A 12,706-nucleotide genomic window follows, 5' to 3' on the forward strand; every position below is an offset into this window, starting at 1 on the left:
AAGGAGAAAGGCCTCAGGAGAAAGCAACCCTGATTTCTAAAATACAGAATAGTGAGAAGACACAGTTCTGTTGTTTGGGTCACCAAGTCTGTGGTACTTCATTATAGCAGCTCTAGCAAACTAACTGGCAGCTGAGAGTAGCAACTGGCTAATATTGTATGCTTTGCTTAGTAGTATTTGTGGCTTGGTTACTTTTTTTTTTTTAAGATTTTATTCATTCATCTTTAGAGGGGAAGGGAAGGAGAGAGGGAGAGAAATATCAATGTATGGCTGTCTCTCGTGCGTCCCCTGCTGGAACTGGCCTGCAACCCAGGCATGTGCCCTGACTGGGAATGGAACCACGACCCTCTGGTTCGCAGGCCCTTGCTCAATCCACTGAGCTATGCCAGCCAATGCCTACTTTTTTAAAATTAACTACATTACAACAAAAATGTTATGCTTCACATACCTTAGTACTTGGATATCTAGTTTTATTGTCAAAGGATGGTATATCCTAGCATCATTTCCCAGGTTGCTCAGATACATATGTTCATGGAGAAATGAAAGAATTACAAGCTGAATTGCCTGCCAGAAGATGTGGAAGGCTAATGCATCTTTTCTTTTTTCCATTTCAGGTTCTTTGTGTGCGTATAAATGTCAAAATTTAATCCTGTTCTTCCAATTATTTTTTTGTATTACAGTTGGCTAATTCTCATTCAAAGTGCCTTTTTAGCTCATGTCCTAGATTTTCTCAGGGAACATATCAGAAGCAGAACTCGAGTGCTCTCCTCTTGAGATTTAGACTTTGCCGCAGACACCCCCGAGTTAGGGAATTACTATCTCGAGTCAGCTGAGTGACTTTGCATTATCGTAGCATAACTTGAACACTCATTAAAAGTTTCCACTAAGGGAGCTCAAATTGGTTGTGGTTGTTGAGGATTCATGAAAGTGCTGTGATAGCAAATAATTTGCACAATTGGCTCTCTTTCCATGAGCTGAGCACAGAATGCATTTGCTGCCTTCGTGTCTAAATAAATGAGACAATGTTTATATATAGCCTAGTCTTCTTCCAACCAGAAGTTAATATATGCTTATTTTATGTAAAAACTATAATAAAAAATGAAAAATATAGGTCCTATATATTTTTTAAAATTTTGGTATATATCCTTCCAACCCTTAAATATTAAAATTATATCTCTCTCCTTTTCTCTCACTTTAATGAAGTTATATATGTAGCCTATAATATTCACTTGAGAGCATATTATGAACATCTTGATTTTAGTATTTGATGGAGGTACCACCTTCTAATGTGCTCATTTGTGTGTGTTTGTATAGCAATGTATTATAAGTTAGCTTACCACATAATTTAAAATGTTTTCCTGGTTTTGTATAAGCACTCTTTAGTAAATCCATATATTCACACATATAAATCCATATTTTAATTATTTCCTTAAGAAATATTTCTCAGTATGATTTTCTGGACTAAAAGAAAAAAATTTGACTATCTTCAAATTATATACGTACTAATAAGTTGCTGTTTGAAAGGTCTTATCAGTTTAATCTCCAACAAAAGCTCAATTCCCATATACTCACAGACTTGTACCATGGGGTGTACCTTTAACTAGCAATGTATGTAGCCATATCATCACTTTCATTGACTTTGACCATTTCACCTATTTTAAACACCTAATTATCACTGGTCCTGGGGATGGTAAACCAGTGTCACTCATCTGCACTTCAGGTCTTTCACCAGTATGCCATTTACTTATTAAATTTGTTTCTATTCACCAAAAAAAGTTTACATAATGAAGTCTTTTCCAAGTTATTTCCAAATTATTCTTGCCCTTGAGCACTATAAAAGTAAAATTTATTATTTTAATAGCAAAATATTTAATATGTGAGGGTTGATTTTGATATATAGTAATTATAAGTACCTTAAGCATATTTTACAAATTTTAAATTATCTCAGTTTTATTCACTAATCTATTTTTTGTCAACATTATAAAAATTCTAGCCCCAAAAGTAAATTGCTGTATTTACTTCGACTTATTTTGCTAGTAACATTTATTCCCATTAAATCCCTTTTTGGTCATTTTACCAACATTTACATTACATGTAGAATTTGACAAGATAAGTTTATTATTATTACTATTATTATTATTATTTACCACAATATCCTGATTTTTTCTTTCAATGTAAAGGTTTAGTCTTCAAATGAAATCGGGAATTACTTGTTCCCCTCAAAAAAAGCTGTCATTTTCTAGGGAGGGGGGGATAGGTGGATTCTAATAAATGTGTAAAATATTTGCAAAGAAATAACATTTTTACAATATTGAGACACAGCAACCAAGAGACTTGTTAATGACATTTATTTACCTCATTAAATTTCCTTCATAAAGTCTTATAGTTCTATTTTTTTTACTTTTTCTTTGATATATTTTATTTATTTAACATCACAATAGGTTTTTGTCACCATTGAAAGTCTGAAAGTTAAACAGACTCTTGGACTCGGTCTCACATCCATCAGCTCATTCACCTGGGACACCTGTCTCATCCCCAGGAGCTTTTCCAGAACTGCTACCGCCACTGGGAAGCTCCGTGAGTTTTCCCAATTCAAACCTGGGCTTCTCCTGCATTTCGACTTTTCTAACAGAGACTTCATGGAGCAGATAAACAGATTAATAAGCCTTTTCTACGTCTTTTTCAATGCCATCTGGAATCAATTCATGGACTACTTCTTTCAAGTCATTTGTCTGCACCTTTTTGGTCACGATTTCCATCATTATTTTCCAGATTTAGCAGACCTGTTGATGCTGAGTGGAAAGGTCTTAAGAATCTGCTTGTGTGTGTGTGTGTGTGTGTGTGTGTGTGTGTGTGTGTGTGTGTGTGTGTGTTTTAAAGGAAAACCAACACAGAATAGATGAAGTAAATAACCAGTGGTAGTCTTGACATTAATATGAGCTTTAATCATGCTTTGTCAGTTTTTGACGGAGCACATTATGTCACGGGTAAGATCCATCCCATGGAAAATTAGTCAGCAGTTTCTGCCCTGAACAACCTCAGTAATTAGCTTGAATTTTCTAAATGGAACTTCATCACTGTGCAGATCCACTAGGCTCACTTCAATAATACAACCTTGAGACCATCAGATGCAGTTTTGGTTCCCTGAGTTCTCATCACTAGTGTGTTCTAATACTTCTTACACTGAACATAGCTGGTACTTTCACATCAAACCAATCTTCCTTAGAAAAGCAGGTCAACCACTTTTTCCTTGACTGCCTTTTTCTACCCTTCATAATGGGCTTGTTCTTGCTGACCAATGGTGTTGCTCAGAGGGCCAAAAGGCAGTGTCTTATAGTTTTATTTATAATGTTCTTGTATGTCTTATTCTACTTATCCTTGGATATATTATGCTTCTACTACTTGGTGACAGCACAAGTATTTTATTTCCAATTGCTGATTTTTAGAAGTAAGCTACTTCGTTGTACATATTTATATTTTGATGCTATTAATAAACTCTCAGTATTTCTGAGGCATCTGATGTACTTACTGATTTAGGGAATTCCTGGATTGAGAAAATACTCTGCAAATAATAATAAACATAAGTTTTCATTTATAACATCTACTTTTTCCTGAATATTTCAAGTACAATATTAAACCATAGTGGTAATATCCATCGCATAACCTTGTTAAATAATAATGATGATAAAAATGATGATTGTACTGTTCAATTGTAAAAATTAGGGATTTGCTGATTCCCCTCTTAGTATGATGCCAATGTAGCTTGTATATTACCTTCAAAAGTATACTCATATTTTTAAAAAGATGAAATTATGTGAAAATATATAGAAAGATACAGATGTAAAGGACAATATGGGTTTATATAGATTGTAATCTCAGATTATCAAACTGCACAATTATTCTTAATTATTCTTATTAGTTGTTATTGTATTCACTTCTATTTGCCTATATAATTTTTACTCTTCTTGAACTACCTGAGTCCAGTTATTGCTCCTCCTGTCACTTAAAATTTGTCATCACTCTTCCTATCATCTCTGTCTACTCCTCTCAGTTTGTCCCCAATTGATAATCTCATCCATCCAATCACTCCAAAAATTTATTTAAATAAGCCCACATCTTTTGGTCCAACTTTGGCTTCTCTATTACTTTTGTTTTAAATTTTCAATCTTTGCTTTTCCTCTACTTGAAACTCAAAATCAACATGTCCAAACCTATAGGACAGACTCACCCTCTTCCTGACATGCCACATCCTCCAGACTCCTTACTCTTATTAAAATCACAATTCTTCCATTATTTAATCAAACAGAAACACTCAGTACCACCTTCGACCAAGCTCTCCCTCCTGTTCTCTGTCTACTTCACTTGCCAGGGCTTGTGGACTGTGCTTCCACGTGGCCTTTCCCTCCCCTGCTCACGCCTACTGCAGGAGTCTCCTGATGTACCAGTGTCTCACCTCCTCTGTATTGCTACATCTCAGAAACTGCTGGTCATGTTACTTCTGGACTATATTCTTCCATAACATAAAACTTTATACAAAAATGTTTGAATTCCTTTGCCTGACGCTTGACCAATTTGCTTACCCAGATAAGTGGGGGTCAGGGGCCTATTATATGAGCCACAGTCTAAGTACCTAGGCCAGGGGTTGGCATGTGACATCTTCTGTTTCTAAGACATCGTGATTGGTGATAACAGAAAGCATTTTAGAATATGCAGAATGCAAACCTCTGTGTGTTATTCAAATGCATAAAATATAATGGTAACATGAGAAGGGATACTGGTTATAAACCCCAGAAGAACTTGATGAGACAGGACTCCAAGACGGATGTAGCCAATTCCTGAAATAATCTTTGAGCTAATATTGAGGTGCACATTGAGTGTATGCCAATAAAAGCATAGGATGAACATTTACTCTTCAAAAAAGCTTTCATCAAATTGACCCATCTAGTTATTTCTTCACCTTCCTCACAGATTCCCAGGAAGCCAACAGACTCTTTACTGTTCTCCGAGTACTCCCCTCAGTCCACACATGCTGATGATGGGGATAACCTAGACCCGGTATTGAACCAGCTCCAGATCAATCTAGACTTTAAGGCTGTCAGGAAGCCTCTCAATTGTCCTTGCCCACTGGGAGATGGCTTCAAAAATGGCCTTGAGCCCATGGCTAGTATCAAAGGTGCTTTGCAAGGAAAGAGGTCCCCCTAGTAACAGTGAGCACTGTCTTGCAAAATAAATATTTACTAAATTTTCTAAGAAAATTAAGGATACTCTAATAAAAGAAAAACACATATTACATATTGCTGATATTGTTTTTGCATAAATGAATAAATAAAAATAGCCCCAAAATAAAATGATGCTGCAAGGTCATGAGAACATAATTAGTCAGCAGACTTTACTATAGTGTTTTCTCATGGCCAAAGAAAGCACCAGGGAGGGTTAGTTACAAGGAGATGTGATCCTAATAAATAGGATGTAAAGACAGAGTCTGTGTCTGCTGAGACTTCTGTCTTGTCTCGGGAGCACCATTTCTCCTTCCACTTTGAATATCTTCATAAAGACACCGAGGCAGTGCTTGCTCTGGTCCAGCAACAGACAGGATGGTGTCAGGAGTCAAACTTATTTTTATAGGAATAGATAGACATTTCTTCACTAAGTCTTAAAAATATCATGTAAAACAAAGACAAGACAAATGTACCTGATAAAGGGAACATAGCAAAAAGCAACCAATCAAAAGGACAGGGGATAGCATTGTTTCAGATTTTGAGTTGACCGCAAACTTGATTCCATTGATGCCACCCAAGATATAATAATTGTCTCAATGTAACAAGAAAACTTAGCCTGTTCAAAGCAAACTGTAAACTGCCTTGAAATAATAAGAAAAACAGAATCAGCAGCAGCAGAGCAGAGGACATAAGAAAGGGGAGGTGATAATTCTGCTTGACTCTGCCTCTCTATCCCACCAAGAGTATTTTACTCAGTTTTGAGAGAAACATTAACATACATGCTCAATACCCCAAGGAGAAGAGCCAGAATGATGAATCATAGCATATGGGGAGATGAAATAACTCAGGATTTCAGCTTCAAAAAGAAAATAACTGAGAAATAAGTTACCTGTATTTAAGTGCTTAAATGGTTCTGACTTTAAAAAGTCCTTTTGACTACCTGCAGGAAGGCATAAATAATTTTAACACATAGCAGTAGCAAGATTGTTGTTTGGGACTTAACATATTAAAAAAAACTTTTAACAAGCTCTTTAACAAAGTAATTTTATAAAAATAACTGCTAAAATTCATTGAGAGTTTTTTTCCTAGGCATTATGCTACAGTTTATGGCATCATCTCTTTTAGTCCCTGCGACCACCCTGTAAGGTAAATATTATTATTAATCATCTCATTTTACAGTCAAGGAAACTAAAGCAGGAAAAGTTTAAGCTCTCTGAGTTGGCAAAGGTAGAACCCAGTGGGACCGAACAACAGCCAAAGCTCTTGACCATTACGCTCGTCATCTCACTGTGGTTATCCTACAGGAGCTAGACAGCTGCTTTTAGAAGACCATAATGAAAAAGAACTTATGCTTTCATCTGGCATGGCAGAGGTGATCCCCCAAATTCCCTCCCTTTTCATTTTCAGATTCTCTGATCTTATGTTCTTTGTGGAAGATAAACCTGTACTTTCAGCCAAAATTCTCCCAGGATTCCAACATCCATCTGTGCTGGTTCTCAATGTTTGGGAACTAAGCTACCAAACAACAGTGTGTCTGAAAGTTTGAGGAACTAGGGGAAGGACTTAATACACATGCCAGTGCAAATACCCATATATGTTTTGCTTGGGAAAGTTTTTCTTCTCTCTATCATCACAGGGTTTGAAAGGTGGCCTTGACTTTAACCTCAACCAATACACACACACGATCTGCTTATTCCATCCTTCTATATAGTATGTATATGGTTCATGACGAATAATGATGGCATTTTGTGTGTAGTAAGATATGTATTTTATATACTATGCATTTATATGCAAAGCTATCTATTACAAAATACAATCTATATTTGATAAATTTTTATCCTGTAGAAACATTAAAAAGAAGATGAAGGAACAATATGCCTTGTTACCTGATGAATTTAAACATAAAGCAGCATAAATGATTTTCATCATTTCTTTATACTATAAGATAATATGTTATTTTTAAAGGGTTCAACACTTGGAATCTGCCTACATGCAAGCTAAAATACAAATGATTTTAGGTGTGCTATAAATCTGAAATTCACATATGAAGTACCTGAAATATCTAACTGGTTGCAATCATGTTATAGGACTTTTCCGATCTGTTAATTCTAAAACTCTCCGAGGTTTGCAAAAATAAAGCAGCCAGCGGAATAGCATCAGAAACAAAATACTACTTTTGTTTTCAATGGTGACTTTAAACAGGACAAGTATTCTAATTATTTCTCACTTTAATTTTCTACATTAGTAATTTATTTGTATATCACCACATGCTACACAGAGCATTTTGCTAAATGCGTTTTGCTATAGGGTATCAAGGAGGAAAAGATTAGTTTTGGTGTATTCATGGAAGAATCCAGTTTGAGGCTGACAGATTAGGAGGGGAAGAGTTGCAGGTAGAGGAAAATCTGACCACAGGCACTGGGAGGGAGTATGTTTTCCTGTGTGTGGAAAGATGAGAACACCAGAGCATTCGAATCCAAAAATCAAAGAACATATGGAAATAACAATAAATTACCTTAAGCAGGAAAACATGTGTGAGGTGTGTGTGTGTGTGTGTGTGTGTGTCCCAGAGGGGAGGCCAAGATTGCATCCAGGGAAGACGGTTATAGAAAAAACATAAAGTAATATTATTGAATTCACCTTTATCAGTGAATAGAGGGCAACTACTGAAGCAAGAACCAGGACCCTGAACTAATCCAATGATGCAAAGAGACTGACTTTCAAATACACTAGAACATTTAGAAACTAACATATACAGTTTTGGGGTGAGGGAAGCAGTAGAGTGAGCTGGGAAGATATATTTTAGTTTCAAAAATATTCCTGAAAGGAAATATATTCCAAAATAAATTTTTAATTTAATTATTTTTCAAGTACAGTTTTCTGTCTATTACTCCCATCCCAGCCCACCCTGCCCTGTGCTCCCCACCTCCCTCCCATTTCCACCCCCCTTAGTTATTGTCCATGTGTCCTTTATACTTGTTCCTCTAAATCCCTCCCCTTTTCCCCTTAAATTCCCTCCCCTCTCCCCTCTGGACACTGTCTGCCTGTTCCCTATTTCAGTGTCTTTATTTTTATTTTGCTTGCTTGTTTGTTTTGTCATTTAGCTTCCTGTTAAAGGTGAGATCATATGGTATTTGTCTTTCGACACCTGGCTTATTTCACTCGGCATAAAATAAAATATTTTTTCTACTTCAGTATTCTTATAGGATATTGCATCTATCTGTCTGTCTATCCATCGATCTATCATCTTTCTATCTATCTTTAATTGTACTAATACATATTAAATATTTCACTGGTTTTAACTGTTTAGTTTCTTCTTGGTCACCTTCATTTACTCAAAATTGTTCTGAAAAATATAACAAAATTCAGAATTAAAAATCCATATAGATATATTTTTCTCTTGCTTAATTTTATGAAGGAATTACAAAATCCATACCCAAATAATCCTACATTAGCTTACTAACAGAACACCTGGGGAGTCAAAAGTACTTATGACTTCTCTAAACACTAGATTTTGGTCCTGAATTATAAATGCATTAAGATGTACATTTAGATGTAGTACTAAATTTAGATGGCCTCCTCATACTGATTATGTAAGGCTCTTAATTCATCTCTCTTAATTTTGCTAAAATATCTGGTATGAATTGCGACAGTTCGGTAACAGCACACAGGTATAATAAATCATTTGCATTTAAATGACTGGTGGTTTAATCCAGCTAATTATGTTTCTATAACATTTATCTAGTATTCAAAACACCTGCATCATATTATGTACAATTCCATATAAGACAACAGAACATCTCCCTCAGCCTTTTACTCCAGAGTTTAAGATATTAAAGGGGGGAAAAAGAAAAGACAGTTTATAAGTAGCATGTTGGTGGGGGATTATGAATTATTAAGCAAATTATCTATCAATCCATAGTGACAGTCATTACTTAATCCAAATTGTTAAGAATGCAGAAATGGGAGAAAGAGCTAAATTCCTGTAATATATGCCAGTTCTATGTGATACCCCATGTCTTTGGCGGATAGCCAGCTGCTACCATAGAATGGTAGAAACTAACTATCAATGAAGAAGCACCTGACTTACTTAGCCGGTAGCTTTGACCTACACCTTACCTCAACCTGCATAGCAACTGTCTTTCAAAGCTCTGTGAACTATTTACATATGCTGCCTCATCTATTTTTGTAACATCCATTGAGCTAGGTGAAGACTAACGTTATCGCTGTTTTCCAAATGGAAAGTGTGAAATGCAAAGAAATGACACGGTAAGTCTGAGAAAAACTACAATTCAGGTTGTAACACAAATAGCCTTCCTCTCTAGAATCCATTTTCTCTACGTGTTCACTAGCTGAGTGTGTGGGGTAATGCTGATGATTCAGCACACAGATCTATTTCAACGCATTGTTGGAGGACAAAGTGCTGTAAGAGCTTTGGTGGGTAACCTGTGAACTCATTCTGAACAGAAAGCTTTTGATGTTTGCCTAGTGCTACAAACAAATTCAAATAATAAGACGAAGTCTTACATGTGTTTTTCTCAATGAAAATTATTTTTGCATTTCTATTAAGCTATAAATCAATAAGTAGCAACACATGAAAAGAATCTATTGTCAGAAATAAAGCACGGTTTAGGGTCAATTTCAATAACTTCAGGGTATTACAGAAAGGCACTTACAGTGATCAATATACATTTTTCTTGCTCAAGAGGCTTTTATGCTGATGCACTCATTTCCAACCAGGGGAAATATGTTGCACTATGAAAACAAAGGGAAATTGGTTGATTTATGTCACTACAGTAATGTCTCAAATCTTCAATTTCTGATGTTTCAGGGAAGCACAATTATCCCACACCTTTCAGAATCTTTTAAATCTAAATTATAAAGCCATTATCAAACCACAGGAACCATATGACTATCTTATTGGGGACACTATGAACCCGGTAATTATCACTTTGGCTGTGTATTTGTGGAATTTAAAGAGCAATTGAATGTTAAGTTTCATGTTTTCTTCCCAAGCAAACTAAAAATATCCATATAAAAATGCACAGATAAGCCATTCCATGCCAAAAGGACTGATTTCAATGTGAAAAGAGAAAGCACTAATCTTAATTACTATGGTATAGTGTATTGGAATATTGAAAAATATTATCACAAAATAGCTAAAATTCATGATTAAATTTAACCAAAATATCACTCTTTCCAATCAATAACTAATCGAAAATGGTACAAATTATATTTCTTAGTGACGGTGAAAGAGAAATAGAAATTTACTTCTTTTTCTGAAATCCATAATCAAATGCATTGCTATTTCCCTAGATTGTTCTTTATATACTTTATTTCCCTAGATTTCTCTTTATATACTAACTATACTTGAATGTATAGTTAGTATTTCATATGACTAATCCGAAGTCCTTTATAGACCTTCAGAATAATGCTTTCAAATGTCCTCCAAAGAGATCACCCTGTCTCTAAGAATGATCAAATATGTCTCAAGTTACTGTGCTGAGTTTTTATATTAGGAGGAGAATGTCTGCCCATAGCTCATGCAAGTGTCACTTGAGAGAGTGTGAGGGTTTTTTCTTTAACCTGTCTGTGCCGTCATACTATACCTTTGAAAAATATAAAATTACTGGTGCCATTTCTTCAAATACTCATCCTTGAAATTCAGCTATAGTTCCTAAGGCATTGCCCTGTGTATTCTATTTAAATCTGAGATTTTCCATCTTTTGCTGATATAAGCAACCAAAGATAAAAACAGGTCATTTAGATAGAGAATCCTAGATGTATGCAAGACAGAGCTGTGAAATATGAGATAAAGGGCAATGAAATCGGAGGAAGAAACTTCTTGGTAATCTTTGAATGTGATACTATTTATCTGTTATACATGGTAAGTGCTGTTCAAGAGCTTTGACACAAAGTTCAGACTTATCTAATTATAATACCCAAGTACAGGTTAATCAGTGACTATAATACATACATTTAATAAAGAATAAAATGACCTACTTTTGATAATGCTATGGGCATTTAATTTTTCATGAGTGCTGCACATGACTCTGTCTCCACAGTGTCCTAATTCCTTCCTGCATGCTGTTCCTTCACAGATATAAGCACGACTATTATGTGATACAATAAAGGCCATTACGGGAAAAATGAGAGGGTGGAAATACATCCTCAGTTTGCTCATCAAAAAAGCACTGGTTCCCTTAGTGTGTAATTGCAGACAAATACAGTGCTTTTACGCCTGTGACTATCTTGAAAGTTTGGATTTATCCTTTCTTTCTAACAACAACTTATTCCCACTTGGTTTGGCATATTATAAAAGCAAGCTATTTGGCATAGCTTGCCTTTATATTAACAGCTCAGGCAAAGGAAAAGTGGCATTCCAAGCTACTTCAGCCTGTAAGATTATACCGACAAAGTGTACTTGGGATGTCAGGGTCCTCAGCGTGACAATGACATGTTTTCACCCTGAATTCCCATTATCTAGGTTTACTTTCCACCTCTGCTCCCTGTGGCTGTAGTAGCCCATGAAAGAATTGTTGCATATTGTCAGTGTGGCAGTTTTCATCATAACTGTACTATATCTGTTTATAATGTCTTGATATAATAACCAGAATTAGACATTATTACTCTGCATTTGTTCAGTCTTCCTACATTTTTCAGTTTCAATATTACCTATAAAGTAGTCTATTTTTCTCACATCAACCCTGTAAGGTAGGTGAGTTAAGTTTTATTGTTATTTTATAAATTTTAAAAAAGCAGGACTGGAATGGTTAAATGATATTTTTAAAGGTCTATAAGAAGTTAGTATGAGAAGCAAAGGAAAAACCCAGGTTCCCAGTTCCTGGGAGTACACCTTTTCTACAGAAGGCATCTGCCCAGCCCTGGAGGATAAGACAGGTGGCTCTGGATTCACGAGGTTCTCTTTGCTCAATTAATAACATTGCAGGAGAAAAACTAAGACTGTATCACAATGTTTGCTAAAGGAACAAGAGAAAATCTATTCCCTGTGTCAGTGGTATCAACAATTAGGCTGTAACGTGGTCTATAAAAAAGTATTTACCAGAAATCCATCCTCAGAGGGCCCAGACTGCCTTACTCTGCATTCCCAGTGCCTAGCAACACACCTAGTCCCAGCAGGAACATAATGGATACCCCTTTGGAACGAATGGTGCATGTACTCTGTCTTTAGACAAACAATATTATTTTATTCTTTCAAGAGAGGCGAAATAATACTAGGACTCAGAAAGCTCTAGATCCATTTCTGTCACTTTACAACTATGTTTTATTGATGAAATTCCTTATCTGTGCTGTAAAGACAATGCTATCAGCCTTTCTACTTTACAACATTTCTGTAAACAGTAAGTAACATAAAAAAAAGCTTTCTATGAAGCCACAAAGAGATATACAAATATATATTAGTACTACTTTGTCTGCATTTGAATACCACATCTATTTTATTCCTGATTATGTATTTTCAGAAGCAA

General features: G+C 35.5%; 1 pseudogene; it reads right to left on the bottom strand.

Annotated features, from left to right (window-relative positions):
- Positions 1 to 2,507: 2,507 nt before the first annotated feature.
- Positions 2,508 to 12,706, bottom strand: part of LOC119046204 (40S ribosomal protein S3a-like) — a 37,675-nt pseudogene continuing 27,476 nt past the window's right edge.

Source organism: Artibeus jamaicensis, unplaced genomic scaffold (assembly GCF_021234435.1).
Source record: "Artibeus jamaicensis isolate MK-2021 breed Jamaican fruit bat unplaced genomic scaffold, CSHL_Jam_final scaffold_286, whole genome shotgun sequence".
NCBI classification, from domain to species: Eukaryota; Metazoa; Chordata; class Mammalia; order Chiroptera; family Phyllostomidae; genus Artibeus; species Artibeus jamaicensis.